We start from the raw sequence: 21,282 nt of genomic DNA, 5'->3' as shown, positions 1-21,282 counted from the left end.
TGATCCTGACTGGGTCACAGGGTGCACTGTTATTGGGTCAAACTATTCTGAGTGTTTCCATGAAGATATTTCTTAAAATAAGATTAACATTTCAATCTGTAGACTAAGTAAAGAAGATTGCCCTGCCCAATGGGGGCTGGCTTCATCCAATCAGTTGAAGGACTGAATAGAACAAAAAGACATCTTTCTGAGTGAGAAAGAATTCATCCTACCTCACTGCCTTCAAATTCAGACATTGGCTTTTCCTTTCTTTGGGCTTGAATGAAAGCATCAACTTTTCCTGGGTTTCAAGCCTGCTTGTTCTCAAACCACAGCTGTTCTCCTGGTTCTCAGGCCTTCATATTAATCCTGGAACTAGACCATCAGCTCCTCTGGGTCCCCAGCTCACCAGTTCACCCTGCGGACCTTGGGACTGATCAGCCTCCATAATCATAAGAGCCAATTCCTTACAACCTCTCCTCCTCTCTTTCTCCTTCTGTATCTCTGGAGAACTCAGATTATTTGTGTGTGTGTGTGTGTGTGTGTGTGAGACAGAAGAGAGAGAGATTTAGGGGTGAAGATGTAGTATTGGCATGACAATGTAAAGTGCCAGATAACAAAAGCAAAAGTGGGAGTTTAGGATGCTGAATCATTTTTAAGCTGTATTTTTGGCTCTCTCCCATTTGTCTCTGAGAGAATCATTATTTGCCCCATCATAAACATGTAGCAGAAATCAACAGGAAAAAATGTTGACTAGGTATTATGCAAGCTGCCCTAGGCATTCATTCATTGACTCCCACTACTCCAAGTCCTAACTGAGCTTAAGAGGCATGGGGGGAGGGAGAAGCGTGCCATTTAAGAATGTCAAAGGGGTGAGTGGGACGAATTGAGAGAGTGGCATTCACATAAACACACCACCATGTGTAAAATAGCTAGTTAGTGAGAAACTGCTGTGTCAAACAGGGACCTCAGCTCAGTGCTCTGTGATGGCCTAGAGGGGTGGGATGAGAGGGTGGGAGGAAGGTTCAGGAAAGAAGGGATATATGTCTACATATAGCTGATCAATGTCGTTGTACAGCAGAAACTAACACACACTGTAAAACAATTATACTCCAATTTTAAAAAAATTAAAAGATTAAAAAATCTCCAGATTACTTATAATATTCAATACAATTTAAATGCTATGAATATAGCTTTCCAGCATGTGGCAAATTCAACTTTTGCTTTTTGGAGACTTCTGGATTTAAAGAATATTTTTTTACCAAAATAAAAAAGGACAAAGAATGTCAAAGAAAAAAAAATTGTAACATGTTGTGATGGATGTTAACTAATTTTGTCATAGTGATCATTTCTCCACATTTACAAATACTGAATCATTATATTGTGCATCCAAAACTAATACCATATTTTATGTCAAATATATCTCAGTTTAAAAATATCAAAAGAAAATTGTAAGAACAAAACATCAACTAAAAAACAATAAGAATTTCAAGCTTTCAACCTCAACACTAGAATAATTATAAGAGACATAGAACATGGCTAAAATGATCCCATATGCATGTATCTCTGAAGAAGAACAAATGTTAAAAATAGTAAGTTTTATAAATGTGAAATTAAAATAACAGTTGAAGCTAGATATACAAAGAGCATAAAATGAGTAGGTGGGAAAAATGAACTCTGAAGAACCTACACCAAGACATATCCTTTCATTTATTTAGAAAAATTTTTTTTTGCATTTTGTCTGCATGGCATATGGGAAGGTTCCCTGAGCAGGGATCAAACCAGCAGTGAAATTGCTGGATCCTAACCAGTAGGACACCAGAAAACTCCCCCATATTCTTTTAAACACCGCTCTTCTAATTTGGTCCTTCTGATTTCCTTTGGACTAAGAAATCAAATTACAAGGATTCTTACAAGAAGGTGTAAATTGAGTCAATATAGCCTGAGAGCAGGACTGGGTTTTCTTACCTCTACATCTACATCTCGGTAAAATTCTCTGACTTTATGCTTGTTGCTATTGTTAACCTCACCTTTCAATGTTTGTTTTCTCTTCAGTTTCTTGGATATTTTCTCATCTTTTTATATATCAGTGATTTTTAGGCTCTTGATACATTCAAGAACATGACTTTTTAAACTGCTAAATATACCCCCCACATAAATACATATAACATTTTCTCTAGAATTTCAGGGAGTTCCTAAATCCTTGAACTCTTAGGAAGTTCATAGAATTTGATAGATGGACCATATATAAGATATATGGACTCTTAGATTAAGAAATATATAAACTGTTAGGCTGAGGAATATACAGAGCAATGTCACAGCTCTGGTATGAGATTAAAAACCTCTAAACATTTAGTTTAAAATCTTCAATATTTGAGGATGGGGATACTTGTGTTGAAGGAACTCAAGGCTCATATTTCTGATGGGGAAAGCAGTTATATCTTGGAGGTGATTCCCACTTCTTCAGAGAAAGGAATTCCAACTCTCTAAATGCAATCCTTTTTCAAATCAGCTGGAAAAAACATTTTCCCTAGCAATAGAGCAGAACAGAGCAGTCTATAGTCCATATTCCATATTCATTTCCTTTCAACTGTAGTATCATGAAAACTCCTTCCGTTTGTGTTTTACTTCATCTTTACCAACAGATAGTACAGAATTTATTACTCAGACAAAGAACAGTTGGGTAAATTGTTCAAAGCCATACAGTGAGATAGTGGTACAACCTCTCCCAGACCTTCAAATTCTCGGTCTAGGATTCTTTCCTTACTAGACTGGAATATGGAACTGTATTCATTCATTCATGTCCTCATTCATCTAAGAAATATTTATTGAGTGCTCAGTTTATATATGACTTCCTGACAGTAAATTTAATTATATTACATGGCATGCATTTTTTGAATGCTAAATCAATCAAATGTATCATGCTTAGTCTTGTTGTAGTTATAAAAGTGAAAAAAATAGTTTCATTCATTCATTGAACAGATATTTATTGAATTCTTTTTATGTGCCAAACATGCTGATTAAAAGGTATGCTGCAGTGAAGTAGGTAACTTATGGTCTGGCAATGAAGATTTTAAGCAATTATTCATGTAGAGTATGATATTAAGGAAAATATTCATGTAACCATAAATGTTTTTTGGAAGATCAACATTTTCTAAGAATTCAGGGGAGACTCTCATTTATAAAGAGACACTTAGACTAAGCCTCAGGAGATGAGCAGGAATTATCTAGTTAAACAGGGGATTAAGGGCTGAGGGAGATAGATAAAATAACCTGTATTTGACCTGGCAAACTTCTTACAAATATAATATAAGAAACATCGATAAGCATTTTAAATAAGTATTTAATTTATTTGATATAAGAGGAGGAAAAACAATTAAAAGAACACAGAGAGAAGTATTATCTAATTTCAACTGGAACAATTTTTAACAGAATGGTCATTTGAATTTTGCCAAGAAAAATAGAATTTTTGACACAAGAATAGAATGAGTGAATATTCCAATCAAAATGAATGAGTGTTACAAAACTATGGAGACAGGGAATCATGGTGCATCTGTAGGAAAGAACTCATATAGCCAGAACGTGTACAGCCAGACCGGCAGTGCTTATAGTGAGTAGTAAGAAACAAAAGGGGGTATAAAGCAAATAGAATCTTGATAGCAGAAGAAAATGTATATTAAATGTTTTGAACACTTATTTAATGACTGATTTCAGATCAAAACCATGAATATCACACTATGAAATTTGAATTGTATTATAATGGCAGTGAGGCATCCAAGTTTTTTGGATCAGAGAAGAAAGTGACCAGATATCCCTTTAGAAAGACAAGTCTATTGGCAGTGTGGAGGGTTACTGGTCAAGAGAAGAGATTAGAATCAAGGAGTCAATGAGGAGTCTACTGCAATCATCAAGACAAGAGATACGAAATCAGAATATATTAGTGACAGTAACAGTGAAATGGGGGAAAAATAAAGGAAAGGTGTTTTTTTCAGAAATGAAAATTGATGTGTGAGATTTCTCTGGTGGTCCTGTGGCTAAGACTACATACCCCCAGTGCAGGGGGCCTGGGTTCTGTGCAGGGGGCCCGGGTTCTGTCCCTGGTCAGGGAACTAGATCCCCCATGCTGCAATTAAGAGTTTGAATGCCACAAACTGAAAGATCCCTCATGCCAGAACACAAATCAAAGATCCTGCATGCCGCAACTAAGATCTGGTTCAGCCAAATAGCTAACTAAATAAATAAATATAAAAATAATAAATAAAAAATAAAATAAGAAATGAATGTGATTAACTTACTGGTTGAGAGAAAGGGATTTGAAAATATGTGCACACTTTCATGCTTGAGTGACTAGAAAATAGGGACTAAAGAATGGATTTATGGAAAATGAGGACTTGAGTACATACAGATGGAATGGCCCAGTGAGCAGTTAGCCATGAGGGCTTTAAGCACAGGAAAGTTGTGAATGATTGCAGTGTGTTCCGTGTGTTTTCTCTAGGCTGTGCTTTATAGTTAGGCATCTTTATTGGTATGGTGTACTATAGTATAAGAATTAGTGATGATTTAGATCAAAGGAATTTTCCACTTAATGATCAACAGTGCCGATACAAAAGTAAATATTTATGATAAATGAAACCACAAAGTTAACTCATGTGTACATGTAAAATAATGAACCACATACTATGAAACAAACAAACAAAAATAAAGACACAATGAACTATCACCTCTCCCTGGTCAGACGGCCATCATAAAACCATCCCTAAAAAATAAATGCTGGAAAGGGTGCAGAGAAAAAGAAAATCCTCCTACACTGTTGGTGGGAATGTAAACTGGTACAATCATTATGGAGAACAGTATGGAGGTTCCTTAAAAAACTATATATAGAATTGGGATTGCTGTACTAGTTTGCATTCCCACCAACAGTGTAAGAGGGTTCCCTTTTCTCCACACCCTCTCCAGCATTTATTGCTTGTAGACTTTTGGATAGCAGCCATCCTGACTGGCGTGTAATGGTACCTCACTGTGGTTTTGATTTGCATTTCTCTAATAATGAGTGATGTTGAGCATCTTTTCATGTGTTTGTTAGCCATCTGTATGTCTTCTTTGGAGAAATGTCTGTTTAGTTCTTTGGCCCATTTTTTGATTGGGTCATTTATTTTTCTGGAATTGAGCTGCAGGAGTTGCTTGTATATTTTTGAGATTAATCCTTTGTCTGTTGCTTCATTTGCTATTATTTTCTCCCAATCTGAGGGCTGTCTTTTCACCTTACTTATAGTTTCCTTTGTAGTGCAAAAGCTTTTAAGTTTCATTAGGTCCCATTTGTTTAGTTTTGCTTTTATTTCCAATATTCTGGGAGGTGGGTCATAGAGGACCCAGCAATCCCACTTCTGGGCATACACACTGAGGAAACCAGATCTGAAAGAGACACGTGCACCCCAATGTTCATCGCAGCACTGTTTATAATAGCCAGGACATGGAAGCAACCTAGATGCCCATCAGCAGATGAATGGATAAGGAAGCTGTGGTACATATACACCATGGAATATTACTCAGCTGTTAAAAAGAATTCATTTGAATCAGTCCTAATGAGATGGATGAAACTGGAGCCCCTTATACAGAGTGAAGTAAGCCAGAAAGATAAAGAACATTACAGCATACTAACACATATATATAGAATTTAGAAAGATGGTAACGATAACCCTATATGCAAAACAGAAAAAGAGACACAGAAATACAGAACAGACTTTTGAACTCTGTGGGAGAAGGTGAGGGTGGGATGTTTTGAAAGAACAGCATGTATATTATCTATGGTGAAACAGATCACCAGCCCAGGTGGGATGCATGAGACAAGTGCTCCGGCCTGGTGCACTGGGAAGACCCAGAGGAATCAGGTGGAGAGGGAGGTGGGAGGGGGGATCGGGATGGGGAATACGTGTAAATCCATGGCTGATTCATATCAATGTATGACAAAACCCACTGAAATGTTGTGAAGTAATTAGCCTCCAACTAATAAAAAAAAAAAATTTAAAATAAATAAATTAAAAAAAAAAACTATATATAGAATTACCATATGATCCAGCAGTCTCACTCCTGGGCATATATCTAGTGAAAAATCATAATTTGAAAAGATACACGTACCCCAATGTTAATTGCAACTCTGTTCACAATAGCTAAGACATGGAAGCAATCTAAATGTCCATTGACAGAGGAATGGATAAAGAATATATGGTACATTATACAATAGAATATCACTCAGGCATAAAAAGGAACAAAATAATGCCATTTGCAGAAACATGCGTGAACCTAGAGATTATCATACCAAGTGATGTAAGTCAGACAGAGAAAGACAATTATCATATGATAGAACTTATTTGTGGAAGTTAATAAAAATGAGGCAAATAAACTTATTTACAAAACAGAAACAGACTTACAGATCTTGAAATCAAGCTAATGGTTACCAAAGAGGAAACATGGGAGAAGGTGATAAATTAAGAGGTTGGGATTAACATGTACACACTATCTATATAAAATAGATAACTAATAAAGTAACTAATAATATCTATATAAAATAGATAACTAGTAAGGACCTCCTGTTTACACAGGGAACTCTACTCAGCATTTTATAATAACCTATATAGGAATAGAATCTGAAAAAAATGGATATATGTATATGTATAACTGATTCACTTTGCTGAAACTAACACAATATTGTAAATCAGCTATACTAAAATAAAGTTTTAATGAAGAAAAAACAATCTAGGTTTCAAAAATATGTGTCCCTTCTTAGTACTCTTACCTGTAGGATCTTGTGGTCATCTTATTGCCTTTGATAGAATCCAACCATTTTATCATGCTTAAGTGGATAAAATATAAAACAAACCAAAACTAAGCTAGACTCCATTGGCTATAGATTTTTTTTTAAAGTCATTTTCTAATTCCATATTGTGCCTACCCAAATCAAATCAACTCAGGGTCAGGGCTGGAGATATTAGATTCCCAGAAGCTCCAATGAGAGATGGTTGGGTGAAACAGATTTTATTCCTTCTTATATATTAACTCTACTATTTAGTTCAAAACATGTCTGGTTTTGTTTCTTTGTTTGGCATATATATAGGTGAAGAGAGATAAAGGAAAAGATTTATTTTGGGAAACTATGACTTGTAGACTTGATCTCTATGAGTAGGGTAGTAAAATAGAGGATATACTCCATGTTCTAAGTCTGATGGTAGTTTTAATGATGGGGAAAATGACAAGGTGATGGTCTCAAAGGTGAGTTCAGTTTGTGCCAGATTTAGCTTGGATGGGAGGCAATATATGTGTATGTTCATGTCACTCAGGTAAGAGTAGGTGTAAAACTGGGGCACAGCTGAGAAAGTTTGTGTTGAGACAAAGATTTGGAAACCATCTTATACATATGGGGGGAGGGACAAGAGAAGAAAGAAGTAACAAAGCACAGATTTCAGTCTTGGACTTCAGAAGAAGAAACAATTAACTGGAAGAAAATATAAAAATAGCAAATCAATGCCCAGCCTTGAGAAGGTGTCCATGAGAGACGAGAGTTGGAGGCAATCCATGGAAAATTATAGATTTGGAGACTGTAGACTAAATTTTTGCAAAAAACATTGGAGATATTTGCAAAGTGGTATATGAAGGACTTTACTCCATAGAAAAGAGAAATTCACATTTCTTATCCAATAGTTCTCTCAGGAAGGCTTAGGTCAAGGTGAGGTTGATTCTATGACTGTTTTATTGGACTTAAAGACAGTAGCATATTCATATACATATAAAATAACATTGAGTTGCCCAAAAAGTTAGTTTTGGGCATTCCATAAGATGTTAAGAAAAAACCCAAATGAACTCTTGGCCAACCCAATATCTCCTTCACAAGAAAGATGTTTAAAACATTTGATGATTAATTGCATTTAATGCAGCATTTGGTTAACATCACGTCTCTTCTTGGTCATCTACAAGACAAGAAGATGAATAAATCACGGGTCTTGCTCTCCACTGGCTTATAGTCTTGTTGCAGAGATATACACAACCACAATAAAAAGCTGGATAAGTTATTTATAAATGTAAATAGAACTGTCCTCTGGATATCTTATGGAATAGAAAACACATTGGATGGATTGGGGAGACTCTCAGGATTGACGGGAGGCTTGAGAACCAAACTAAAACACTGAGAATCACCAAGGCCAGACAGGAAGCTACGATGCCACCACAGAGGAATGACAGCAGGCAGGATCTCGTGAGGCTGTGGCTGCCCAGGTTGAATGACCATTTTCAGAACAGAAAGGGAGTACAGGGGACTTCCTTAGAGGTCCTTAGCGTGGCTAGGACTCCAAGCTCCCAAGACCGGTGGCCCAGGTTCGATCCCTGGTCAGGGAAGTAATATCCCACAGGTAGTGAAGCAGATAAGCCCACCAGCTTCAGCTACTGAACCTGTGCACTGTGGAGCCCAAGAGCCACCATTGGAGAATCCATGTGCCACAACAAAAGATCCCACACGAGACACCAAGGTCCCACGTGCTGCATCTAAGAGCAGCTAAATAAATGAACAAATATTTGAAAAAAGATGCAATTGGCTCCCCCAACCAAAAGACATGAATCTGCAGTTAGAGTGTTTCCCCTGAATGTTCATGGGCATCTTTATGAAGTGATCTGAGATATCAAAATATTCCTGACTGTGATTAAATTCTAACAACTTGATATTTTTAAGCCTTTGATGACAGATATGAGAAAAATTATCTTGCATAATTGTTAAAGCTAATACATAAAGACAAACTATAGAACCAATTGTAATAGAAATGAATTGTCAGCATAAATATTTCCTTCTAAATCACCCTTAATCCTTACACTGGAATCAAACTGCTTTCAGCATTAAAATACTTTGGGTTTTCACCAAAAATCCCTCTAGACAGCCTTCATCAGCTGCCAATACATCTCCATCACAGACCCAAGTAGTCTGTTCATTCTGATTAGACGGTGTGGAGCTAATTTAAAATATGGCCTTTGTTGTGTCTACAGAAGCCTAATCAGCTAGGCAGATTCTCTGACACGCTGGCATCCAATCCGTCTCCACGTCACTGAAGCAGAAAGACAAAGATTATGGCCATCAAAGTATATCTTCAGGCAGAGATGTAACTCTCCAAACTAGGGCTTAGTTAAAATTGTCATGTTTTAAAATCACTGTAAGGATACTCAGATTTTTTTTTTTTTTTTGATACTCAGATTTTTGATAGAATTTTCAGGAAGCTTCGAAGTGTCTCAGTTGTTTTATCTTGACTAGGTCTTAATGGTAAGCGTCTTGCTTTTCCTACAGTATCTTACAGATAGAATGGTTTTATATACATAAAACAAGGTGATTTATTGAGAAAGTTTATTATTATTTTGAGGTTTTATTTTCTGATGTAATCTTACCAGAATATAATACATAGTCTCCTCTTTCATTAGTACGAGTAGACCGGAATTGTGTTTCTTTTTCTCTATTTTTAGAATTTTTTTTATAATGTGGGCCATTTTTAAAACCTTTATCAAATTTGTTACAATGTGGCTTCTGTTTCATGTTTTGATTTTTTGGTTCCGGGGCAGGTGAGATGTTATCTCCTCAACCAGGGATCGAACTTGCACTCTCTGCATTGGAAGGTGAAGTCTTAACCACTGGACTACCAAGGAAGCCCCCAGAACTGTGTTTCTCAAGTTCTGGGTTTTGCCTTAATGCCCTTGGTAAAGAAAGAATGCCTTTTCAATATGCCAGAGAAGAGAATCTGTCAGACAATCTGTTTGGCTGTTTTGAAGGTAATAACTACAGAGGGTTGTGCGTTAACGAGATGTAAGCTCAGGTGTCTTAGGACACACGGGGACAGAGGATATTGAAAAGGTAATGCCTCAAATTCAAATGCCTGGATAGATTCAGGCAAGAAGGTTTTTGGATTTGGGTTTATGCAATTGGTGGTGACCTGGATGCAATCAAGTGAGTGGTAGAAACTTGGATAGAAATAACAATTCTAGGAAGGGCCACCATCTCAGAATAGGGCACATAAGCCTGGACATCACCAGTGATCTTCCTTCAATGAGACTTATAAACTCTAAACATATCTGCTCCAAAGGGTAGCATGAGATCTCCAAATTCATCAGAGGACGTTTTACTAATCCTTGAAATGAATCAAACTTTGTTTACAATCTAAAGAACTGTATCATTTCTTGCCTCTAAGATTAGGGAAACAATTTATTTATACCTATCATATTTGCTTTTAAACTAATAATAGGAAAACTAACTTTTCTTGAACACTCACTTTGGACTAGACAATATGTTCTTTCTATGTATCATCTTATTCACATCCCACAAGTTTTTATATATACTTAATATATAAAAAGGCCTCCCTTGTGGCTCAGCTGGTAAAGAATCTGACTGCAATGTGGGAAACCTGGTTTTGATCCCTGGGTTTGAAGGATCCCCTGGAGAAGAGAAAGGCTACCCACTCCAGTATTCTGGCCTAGAGAATTCCATAGACTGTATAGTCCATGGGGTGGCAGAGTTGGACACGACTGAGTGACTTTCACCTTGAATATATAAAAATTTTAAATATATTTTATATATTTTAATATAAAATTCAAAAAACATTTTATTTGTTTATTTGGCTGTGTCAGGCCTGTGCTGTGCCATGCGGGATCTTTCCTTGAGATTCTCAGACTCTCTAGTTGCAGCCTGGGGGATTAGTTACTCTGTGGCATGTGGGATCTTAGTTCCAGGAATCTTCAGACCAGAGATCGAACTCAAATCCACTGAACTGCAAGCAGATTCTTAAGCACTGGACAACCAGGGAAGTATAGGCGGTCAAATTTAGGAGTGAAACTTCAGTGTCAGGCCTTTGCTGTGCCATGCGGGATCTTTCCTTGTGATTCTCAGACTCTCTAGTTGCAGCCTGGGGGATTAGTTACTCTGTGGCATGTGGGATCTTAGTTCCAGGAATCTTCAGACCAGAGATCGAACTCAAATCCACTGAACTGCAAGCAGATTCTTAAGCACTGGACAACCAGGGAAGTATAGGCGGTCAAATTTAGGAGTGAAACTTCATTATTCTTGTCCCTACGGAGATAACCAAGATAGAGGAAGGTAAAATAGTTTGTTACATATATCTAGTCGGCTGTAAATGTGGTATTTAAACACAGATTCTCTGCCTCCAGAGCCCAGGATTTTGTCTTTCTATTCCTCCATAAAGGGCAGCATCTTTCAGAAAATTCTCAGTGAGGATGAGCATTTCCTTCTGGGTACAACACAAGTAAAGGAGGAAACTGAGCTTGGTTCTGACACAGTATATTGAAAAGCGATGTTTGATCAGAGAATAACAAGGATTATAGGCCCAGCCTTTCTGCTGATATATATTTGTTAATTCAACAAAAATCTAAATTAGCTTCTCCTTATTTATAACCTTCCCTACTTCTCTTTCTGGTGTTTTTTTCTTTCATTTTAAATCTTGTTTCATTTAAATCCCCAGAGGTGGCCTGGGACACTGCAGAGAATATGAATCTTGGAACCAGTTCCAAGCTTCCATAAACTAGCCTAGTTTCATTCATTTATTTATTTATTTTGACTGTTCCTGCAACATCTTATTTCCCCAACCAGGGTTCAAATACGTGCCCCCTGCAATAGAAGAACAGAGTCTTAACCACTGGACTGGCAGGAAAGTCTCATCATTTCTGAGTCTACCATTTACAAACTGTATCCTTCAGCACAGTTCTTAAAATATTTGGATTTAGGGAATTCCCTGGCTGGTCAGAAGCTAGGACTTGTGCTTTCACTGCCAAGGACCCAGTTTCAATCCCTGGTTGGGGAACTAAGAGCCTGTAAGCTGCAGGTTGTGGGCCAAGAAAAAAATTTAAATTTAGCTTGCAGTAAGATAAAGACAAGAAACCCTACCACACAAGGTTGTTTTGATGATTAAAGATACAACACACGTAAAACTCAGGGCCCTTCAATGACACTCAACACTCCTGAGTTCCCTTTGCTCTGCTTTGACCGCCTTATTTTCCTGATTAAGGGACACAAGTGCAAATAGCTACCAGGTCTTAAAAGCCTCTCCCTACAGCAAGGAGCAAGGAAGAGCTGCTCAAACTGGAAATTGAAGATTTCCTATCTCCCCCATGTGTAGAATCACTTTAACTGAGTCATTAAGAAATGACCTCAATTACATTTAAATACTCATCTTGATACTTTAAATACTTTCTTTAGTGCTTTTGTGTTTTAAAACCAACACCTTTGATGCCTTAATACTTTTCTTTAGGAATGTTTCTTACATACTGAATTTGATCCCTTTTGTAGAAACTTTAGGGACCATTAGCTCAGACTCTGTAGGGTAGTTTTAAGAGTTCCAGAATACCCAAGCCCTTATTAACCTACTGTGAGTTAGAGGTACTGATTTACTTACATCACTCTGGAGCATTTTCTGCTTTCAGTACTGGTCAAACTTCTAAACTTCAGCACAAGCACTGAGGTGGAAATCACGACAGCTGGGTTCTCACCATGGCTCTGCAGTTCTCTAGCAGCCAGACCTGGAAACAAGAGCTCCCTGAGTTCCTCCAGAAGGCACATTTCTCCTTCATTCTCCTTTTTTTTTTAACATTTATTTTATTTATTTGTCTGCATCTGGTCTTAGTTGCAGCATACAAATACTTGCTTGTGGCATGTGGGATCTAGTTCCCTGACCAGGGATTGAACCTGAGCCCCTTGCATTGGGACTGTGGAGTCTTAGCCACTGGACCAACAGAGAAGTCCCTCTCCTTTATTCTTATACTCAGAGCATAGCAAAGCACTTGGAACAAAGTGCATGCGTGCCACGTCACTTCAGTCGTGTCCGACTCTTTGTGACCCCATGGACTGTAGCCCGCCAGACTCCCTGTCCATGGGATTCTCCAGGCAATAATACTGGGATGGGTTGCCCTGCCCCACTCCAGGGAATCTTTCCAACCCAGGGATCAAACCCACAGGGCAACTAAGCCCATGGGCCACAACTACAGAGCCCATACACAACAACTACTGAAGCCCACAAACCCTAGAGCCTGTGCTCTGCAACAAGAGAAGCCACCACAATAAGAAGCCCATGCACCACAGTTAGAGAGTAGTCCCCATTCACTGCAACTAGAGAAAGCCTGGATGCAGCAATGAAGACCCAGAACAGCCAAAAAAAAGAAAAGAGAGAGAGAGAGAGATAGTCAAAGAACTAGAATATGAAGTAGAACCTGATGTGGTCAACTAATCTTTGATGAGGGTGTGAAGAATAAATGATGGGGAAAGGATATCTCTTCAATAAGTGGCATTGGGAAAATTGGACCACTATCTCATACCATACCCAAAAGTCAACTCAAAATGAATTAAAGCCTTAAATGTAAGACCTCAAACCACACAACTCCTAGAAGAAAACATAGAGAAAAAGCTTCTTGACATTGGTTTGGCAATAATTTTTCAGATATGATGCCAAAAGCACAGGCAACAAAAGCAAAATAGACAAGACTACCTTCTAAAAAGCTTCTGCACAGCAAAAGAAACCATCAGGAGAGTGCAGAGGCAGCCTATGGAATGAGAGAAAATATTTGTGAATTAGATATCTGATAAGGGATTAATTTCCAAAATATGTAAAGAACTCACACAAATTAATTACCAAAACAAAACAAAACAAAACAAAACACACCCAAATAATCCAATTTAAAAATGGTCAAGGACTTAAATAGACATTTTTCCAAAGAAGATATACAAACAGGTATACAAAAGAGGTTAAACATCACTAATCATCAGGAAATGCAAAAAATAAAAAAAAGGGAATGCAAATCAAAACCACAATGAGTTTATCACTTCTCATGTGTTAGGGTGGCTATGTTATCCTTGTTTAGTCACGGAGTCACATCTAACTCTTTTGCAACACCATGAACGGTAGCCCGCCAGGCTCCTCTGTTCACGCGATTCTCCAGGCAAGAATACTGGAGTGGGTTGCTGTTTTCCTCTTCAGGGGATCTTTCCCACCCAGGGACTGAACTCAGCTTTCCTGCATTGGCAGGCACACTCTTTACCACTGAGCCACCTGGGAAGCCCTAGGATGGCTGTAATAATAAAAATAAAGATAACAAAGGTAGATGACATGGAGAAAAGAGGGCCTTGTACACTACTGGTAGATATTTAAATTGGTGCAGCCACTATGGAAAACATTACAGTGGTTCTTAGAAAAAATAAAACAGAACTGCCATATTATCCAACAATCTCATTTCCATGTATATGTCTGAAGGAAATAAAATTATATCTGTAGGCCGTGTTCACTGTAGCCTTATTCACAGTAGTCATGACATGGTAACAATCTAAACATCCATTGATAAATGAAGGGATAAAAAATGTGACATCTATATTGAGGTCTATATATCTATCTATGTATATATCTTTCACTTTGGTACAACATACAATAAATACATGCCACTTTAAAACTCATTTCTTTCTGTCTTCCAAATGAAAATTTAAAGGTTACATCCGATTTGATGATTTGTACTATCTTCCTACTCAGCCTGGTTCTTATTTTCTAACTCTGCAATGTTAAATAAAAAGAGATTCTTCTCTCAAAAAAAAAAAAAAAAAAAAACATAGAGCTTGAAGATGGACTGAATTGCTGCAATCTCCTGATGAAACTTGAACTGATGAGGGATTGCTTCTTACGATGTAGAAAGAAGGTGCTTGACTGAGATGGAGACTGGTGAAGATATTGCGCAGATTGTTGAAATGACAACAAAGGATCTAGAGGATGACATAAACTTAGTTGATAAGGCAGCAGCATGTTTGAGAAGTGGACTCTACTTTTCAAAGAAGTTGTACTGTGGGTAAAATGCTATCAAACAGCATAGCATGCTACCAAAAAATCATTCAAGAAGGGAAGAGTCAATTGATGCAGCAAACTTCACTGATGTCTTTATCACTACTACCCCACCCTTTAGCAATTGCCATCCTGATCAGCCAGCAGACATCAACATGGAGACACGATCCTCCTCTCACAAAAAGATTACTACTCACTGAAAGTTCAGATAATGGTTGACAGTTTTTAGCAATAAAGTGTTTTTAAATCAAGGTATGTCCATTTTATCAGTGACCTCAGATATGCAGATGACACCACCCTTATGGCAGAAAGTAAAGAGGAACTAAAAAGCCTCTTGATGAAAGTGAAAGAGGAGAGCGAAAAAGTTGGTTTAAAGCTCAACATTCAGAAAACTAAGATCATGGTGTTTGGTCCCGTCACTTCATGGGAAATACATGGGGATACAGTGGAAACAGTGTCAGACTTTACTTTTGGGGGGGCTCCAAAATCACTGCAGATGGTTTTTGCAGCCATGAAATTAAAAAACGCTTACTCCTTGAAAGGAAAGTTATGACCAACCTAGATAGCATATTAAAAAGCAGAGACATTACTTTGCCAACAAAGATCCATCTAGTCAAGGCTATGGTTTTTCCAGTGGTCATGTATGGATGTGAGAGTTGGACTGTGAAGAAAGCTGAGCTCTGAAAAATTGATGCTTTTGAACTATGGTGTTGGAGAAGACTCTTGAGAGTCCCTTGGCCTGCAAGGAGATCCAACCAGTCCATCCTAAAGGAGATCAGTCCTGGGTGTTCACTGGAAGGATTGATGCTGAAACTGAAACTCCAATACTTTGGCCACCTCATGCGAAGAGTTGACTCATTGGGAAAGACCCTGATGCTGGGAGGGATTGGGGGCAGGAGGAGAAGGGGACAACAGAGGATGAGATGGCTGGATGGCATCACCGACTCGATGGACATGAGTTTGGGTAAACTCCAGGAGTTGGTGATGGACAGGGAGGCCTGGCGTGCTGCAATTCATGGGGTCACAAAGAGTTGGACACAACTGGGCGACTGAACTGAACTGATGCCCATTTTCAGACATAACGGTATGGCGCACTTAATAGACTACAGTACAGTGTAAACATAGCTTTTGTATGCACTGGGAAAAACTAAAATCCATTTGACTCACTTTATGGCAATACACCCTTTATTGTAGTGACCTGGAACCAGACCCATAATATCTCCAAGGTATGGTTGTATTTGTTAGCTTTTCTTTAAAAAGTTTTTACCTATGAACATATACACTTCTTTTAAATTTATTTTTAATTGGAAGATAATTGTTTGACAATGTCATGCTGGCTTCTGCCGTACAACAATGTGAATCAGCTATAAGAATACTCTCCTCTCTTAGAGTCTTCCTCCTGCCCCCGCATCCCACCCCTTCAGGTTGTCAGAGAGCACTGAGCTGAGATCCTTGTGTAAAACAGCAACTTCCCGCTAGCTATCTATTTTACACTTGGTAGTGCATATATGTCAATGCTACTCTCACAATTTGTCCCACCCTCTCTGTCCCCTGCTGTGTCCACGAGTCTCTTCATTTTTTTTTTAATTCTTTTAATATTTTATTTTGATGTTTGGAACTCTTGATGCAACATTCTAGAGCAAGGTCCTGAACAGGACCTCTTGTGCCCAAGGGACGGATAAAGGAAAAAGATCTATTTATTCTTTGTGATTTGATGCACAGATGAAAAACTTACACAATAACAGAAGTTGGTCGTTAATAAATTACACCCTAGTTTCTTTCAGTGCTTCCGCAAGCAGACATCGTCAGTTTTCCGATATCTCGACTTCTAGCTCTTTTGTAGTTGTAACACTGCAACATCAATGATGCCTATGTCCAGAATCAGTTAAAAAGACTGTCAAATTCCTTTTCTCTCAGTTCATTTATTTTTCACTGTCTTGGTCCCAGGTGCATCTGAATGATTACCTTCCTCACTTGCTGCTATTGCTTGTTGGGGTGCTCTCGATTGTCCCTGTATTTCGTGGGCGGGTTGGGAGAGGGAGCTTGGGAGGGATGTGCCACTGTGGGGAGGCTGTGGATCACCAGGATGCCTCTAGGACTGATCCCTTCCTTGGCAGCAGGAAGTCCTCCAAGAGCCACGCCCACAATCCTGGCGAGTAACTGTATGTGGCACCATTCAGCTCTGGATGAATTGCTTGCTGATCTATTACTGACCAGGGAGCTGTTGTGACGGAGTTCCTTGTTCACACAGTTTATTAAGCTCTCTGGGATGCGACCTGTGATAGCCCATCGGATCTCAGTGGCAGCCGCCTCCCTCATCTCCAGTGAGGCTGGCTCACTCTACCAGGCTGTGTGGGGAGTACAGATGAGATTTGGTGCATCTTTCAAGGGACGCTGAGCAAAGCTGAAAGGCTCCGACTCGTGCACGTTGAGGGCCGCCCCGCATACCCTGCCTTCTATGAGGGCTTGGGCTAAGGCTTTCTCATCCACCAGTCTGCCGCTGGCTGCGTTCACTAGGAGGGCGCCTTGCCTCATCTTCTTTATAGTGAAGTCACTGATGAGGTGGTGGTTATGTTCGTTGGGATTGCAGTGCAGGGAGACACAGTAGCTATGGAACAGTAAGTCCTGCAGGGTATAGACTACACGCCCAGGGACCGCTCCGTCCCATCCTGCAAGTAGGGGTTATAAAATAAGACGCTGAATCCAAAGGCCTTGGCTCGAACCGCAACTGCCTGGCCCATTGTGACCGAAGCCAGTGAGGCCCAGTGTCTCCCCGCGGATGTGCGCCCCCCGCCCCCACGCCCGAGGCAACCTCCCAGATCGGCTCGACGCTCTGCACCCGCGTGCCTTCACGCAACGCCTGGTACAGCCAGATGTTCCGCCCGGACGGATTAAGGATGTGGCAGATGGTTGAGTCCGCTGTCTCTTCCGCTGCTGCCTACAGGATGTTGCGATCCCGAGTTCACCTGCAGCCTTGACGCTGACGTTGTCGTAGCCACTGCCTATCCGCACAATCACTCTCCGGGCCTTGAACTTCTCTAGGTCCTCCCTGGTGAGCGTGATGGTGTGATACATCAAGGCGCCAACCGCCTCGTTTAAAACCTTCTCGTGGATCTCCTGAGTGAACTGTACATCACAGAAGGCCACAGTGGCCAGGACCTTCAGGATGGACTCTCTGCCAGCCAGAAGCGCCACCAGAGGGCGGGGTGCAGGGGACCATTCATGATCTGGGGGCGGATACCTTTGCAAATTCTGTCCAATCGCTGTCGCTTGACTTTGTGCTTATCCACAAGGGCCATTCTTTGGCGAGCTTTGCACCTCTCTGATTCAAAAGGCAAAGCGGTCCTCTAAGAGCTTAGGGGCACTTGCAGGAATCTGCAGGCATTACGCCACTACGCGCCCAACATAAATTTGTCCACAAACTCTGTAGTTCACACGATGGGCTGTCTGTCTTTTTTAAGAGAATCCAGCTTCATTGGTTCAAAACCGTTTAAGGCAATGAAACCCTCGTCCTGAGCAGCCGGTGTCCACCACAAAGGGCTTCCACATGGGAGGTGCTGCGGCGGCGGCAGCTGCGTGGGGCTCGGGTCAGCACGGCGTGGCTCCTGACTCCGTCCCTCGCTCCTCAGGCCACCGCCGGCTCCTCTGGGCCGCTCCTGGTCACCTTAAAATGACCCTCAAGTCTGTTCTTTCTGTCTGCATCTCTTCCTACCCTGCAAATAGCTTCATTGGTACCATTTTTCTAGATTCCACATATATGTGTTAATTATACGATTTTTGTTTTTTCCAACTTACTTCTGTATAACAACTTATACAACTTGCTATACAACTTCTGTATAACAACTTACTCTGTATAACAGGCTCTACATTCATCCACCTCATTACAATTGACCAAATTCATTCCTTTTTATGACTGAGTGATATTTCACTGTATATATATATATGTATACCTATATACTACAACGTTGTTATCCATTCATCTGTTGATGGACATCTAGTTGTTAGCTTTTTAAAATGGATATATTGTTTTTATTTATTTTCTTTTCTAAATAAATATATATTTTATACCTAATTTTATATTTTCAAGTTTGCTTTTTTCCCCCCTAAAGCGCCAACAAATTGCATAAGCTTTTGGTTCCATGAAAACTGTATGTTTCCCACCTGTATTATATTTCCCATCAGAGACACTAAAAATGTTGATCCACACTAGAGTCATCTTTCTGCAAGGATATATTTAGTGCCTCTCCTGAGGGGCTTCAGCCCCCGAAATGTGAATATATGAAAATAAGCCTTCATCTGTGGAATTTCAATCCCCTATGACAAAGCTGCATATACTGTCCTTCAACTCTCTTCTCATATAAACACGTCTCTCATCTTCCTTTTTCATTTGTGTGGCTTCATCCTAGTCTTCCAGTTGATAACATTTGATTCAGTGCTTTTATATCCCATCATGTGACTTTTCCTTCTCCAAAGAGGTCACATGCCTGACTCCCAGCCACCCCTGCACAAAGGTCCCAAAACTGCTCATGAAACATGGTTTCATACTTCAATCTCTAAATAAATAGTTAATAGAACCCTTCATCCTGCTTCTTTGTTAGCTACTGCTATGAGGGACTCATGTGATCTTGTTGTCCATCCGCAACAGAGCAAGGAGGTCTATACAAATCCTGTTTCTCCACAGGGCATCCTGAGAAAGAAGAGAAACTTCTTCTATCAAAATTTGGAACTGGGATCTCAAACACTTATAACAATGTTCTCTGCTGCTTGACTTGACCCATGGAATCATAACAAAGAGAGAAATAGTGTTTATTTAACTCAATTACTGCCTGGCTTAAATGGTTTTCTGTGAGTGAACAGGAAAATTAACCACCATTCTCAACATTGTTTTTAAGGCAAATTGTGCTCTTACATTACAAATAACTGGCTTAATAAATGATGGTTGGAGCACAAACTGTTGGTGGGTTGAGTAAACAAACTATTTCTTTTCAGTTTGTGAAGTTAAAATTCTTCCACTATTTCTGTAATTGGAGCTGGTTGCAGCATAAAGCAGCAGACGATTGACCACCTAGGTGTCACTATGGCTAATTATTAAAATGAATCCAGGTACATGGTACTTACCATCCTTCATCACCTTTGTTTCTCTTTTAAAGTACAGACAAGATTCACTTAATTTCTGCAAAAAAGTCTGTAATAAAGAAGAACCTTTGTGTTCTATTATATGTTGATCACTAGAGTCATGGTGCCTGTAAGTTTATATTATGCACAATGGTCCACCTCTGGGAACACTGCCTCCCAGGTAAGGAGCATTATACCTTTTGCTCACAGCAAACATCCTGACCAGGCCTACTTGGGAATGAATACAGGAAGGAAGAAATTAACACATCCTCTCTGGAGACTGACCAGAAGCAGGAAATGTTTGACTTTACTTTTCCCCCTTTTAGTATAAAAGAAGTCTGAATTGTAATTCAGGCAAGATGGTTCTTTGGGACACAGATCTGCCTGCTTGCTGAATCAAGTCGCTATTCCTTGCCCCAACAGCTCATCTCTAGATTTACTGGCCGGCTGTGTGCCTTACGAACTGTTTGGACTTGATAACAGGTTCAGAAGTTGCAAAAACTTTCATTTCCTTTTTGCTGCTATGGTCTCTGGGGATCACCCATTGCATTTTGTTTGAGTGAAAGTGTTAGCTGCTCAGTTGTGTCCGACTCTTTACGACCCCATGGACTGTAGCCTGACAGGCTCCTCTGCCCTTGGGATTCTCCAGGCAAGGATACTGGAGTGGGTAGCCATTCCCTTCTCCAGAGCATCTTCCCAACCCAGGGATCAAACCCTGGTCTCCTCCATTGCAGGAAGATTCTTTACCATCTGAGTCACTAGGGAAGCCCGGTTTTTTTGTTTAATGTTGCCCTAATCTGAGATTCAGGGCAGTAGCTCAGTGGAAGATCCAGGCCTGACCTGGGGCAGAAGGACAGAGACCACTTCTTTCAGCACATTGCGTGAGTCTCTATTCAAGTCATCTGAAGCTGCCTTGAGCTGCGCCAGTTCCCCGCTGCCCATTAGTTTTCATTCAAGGATGTAGAACTAAGCCTTATGATGACATCTTGCCCAGTGGCACGCAAAGCATGATGCTCGTATCAGCAGTGCTCTGCAAGCTATTACCAGTCAAGGACAAAAGAAATACAGAAATCAAGGGAATGTTTTTAAAACAAAACCATGTACAGTCAGCTGATATTGCTGTGCAACATCACATCTAAGTATATTATCAGTCATTTCATTGGACAGGAAACATCCACTTTGGTTGTTATCAAACTCACCAAGTGAGTTACCTGTGATGTCAAGCACAGTAAGACTGTGTGTTGGTCTGTAACAGAGCAGAAGTGAAAAAAAAAATTTTTTTAACCAGTTCTCCACGATAGTTTTTAAAGCTTTGGTCTAGGTTACCAAGAGGGCACTGGGA

The 21,282-nt window shown here is 39.7% G+C and overlaps 1 long non-coding RNA gene and 1 pseudogene across 1 annotated transcript; both read right to left on the bottom strand.

Moving 5' to 3' along the window:
- Window positions 1–9,238: 9,238 nt before the first annotated feature.
- On the bottom strand, window positions 9,239–13,547 carry LOC133043296 (uncharacterized). Its single transcript, XR_009689679.1, has 3 exons — window positions 13,491–13,547; window positions 12,405–12,528; window positions 9,239–11,065 (listed from the first exon to the last, which is right to left on the bottom strand). It is a non-coding gene; the product is annotated as an uncharacterized LOC133043296 (long non-coding RNA).
- Window positions 13,548–16,805: 3,258 nt separating this feature from the next.
- On the bottom strand, window positions 16,806–18,124 carry LOC133043295 (C-terminal-binding protein 2-like; annotated as a pseudogene).
- Between the last annotated feature and the right edge of the window lie 3,158 nt (window positions 18,125–21,282).

The sequence above is a fragment of the Dama dama genome, chromosome 22, assembly GCF_033118175.1.
Source record: "Dama dama isolate Ldn47 chromosome 22, ASM3311817v1, whole genome shotgun sequence".
Classification (NCBI taxonomy): domain Eukaryota; kingdom Metazoa; phylum Chordata; class Mammalia; order Artiodactyla; family Cervidae; genus Dama; species Dama dama.
Note: the sequence above shows the minus strand (reverse complement) of the source record. Positions and strands in the feature narration are given on the sequence as shown.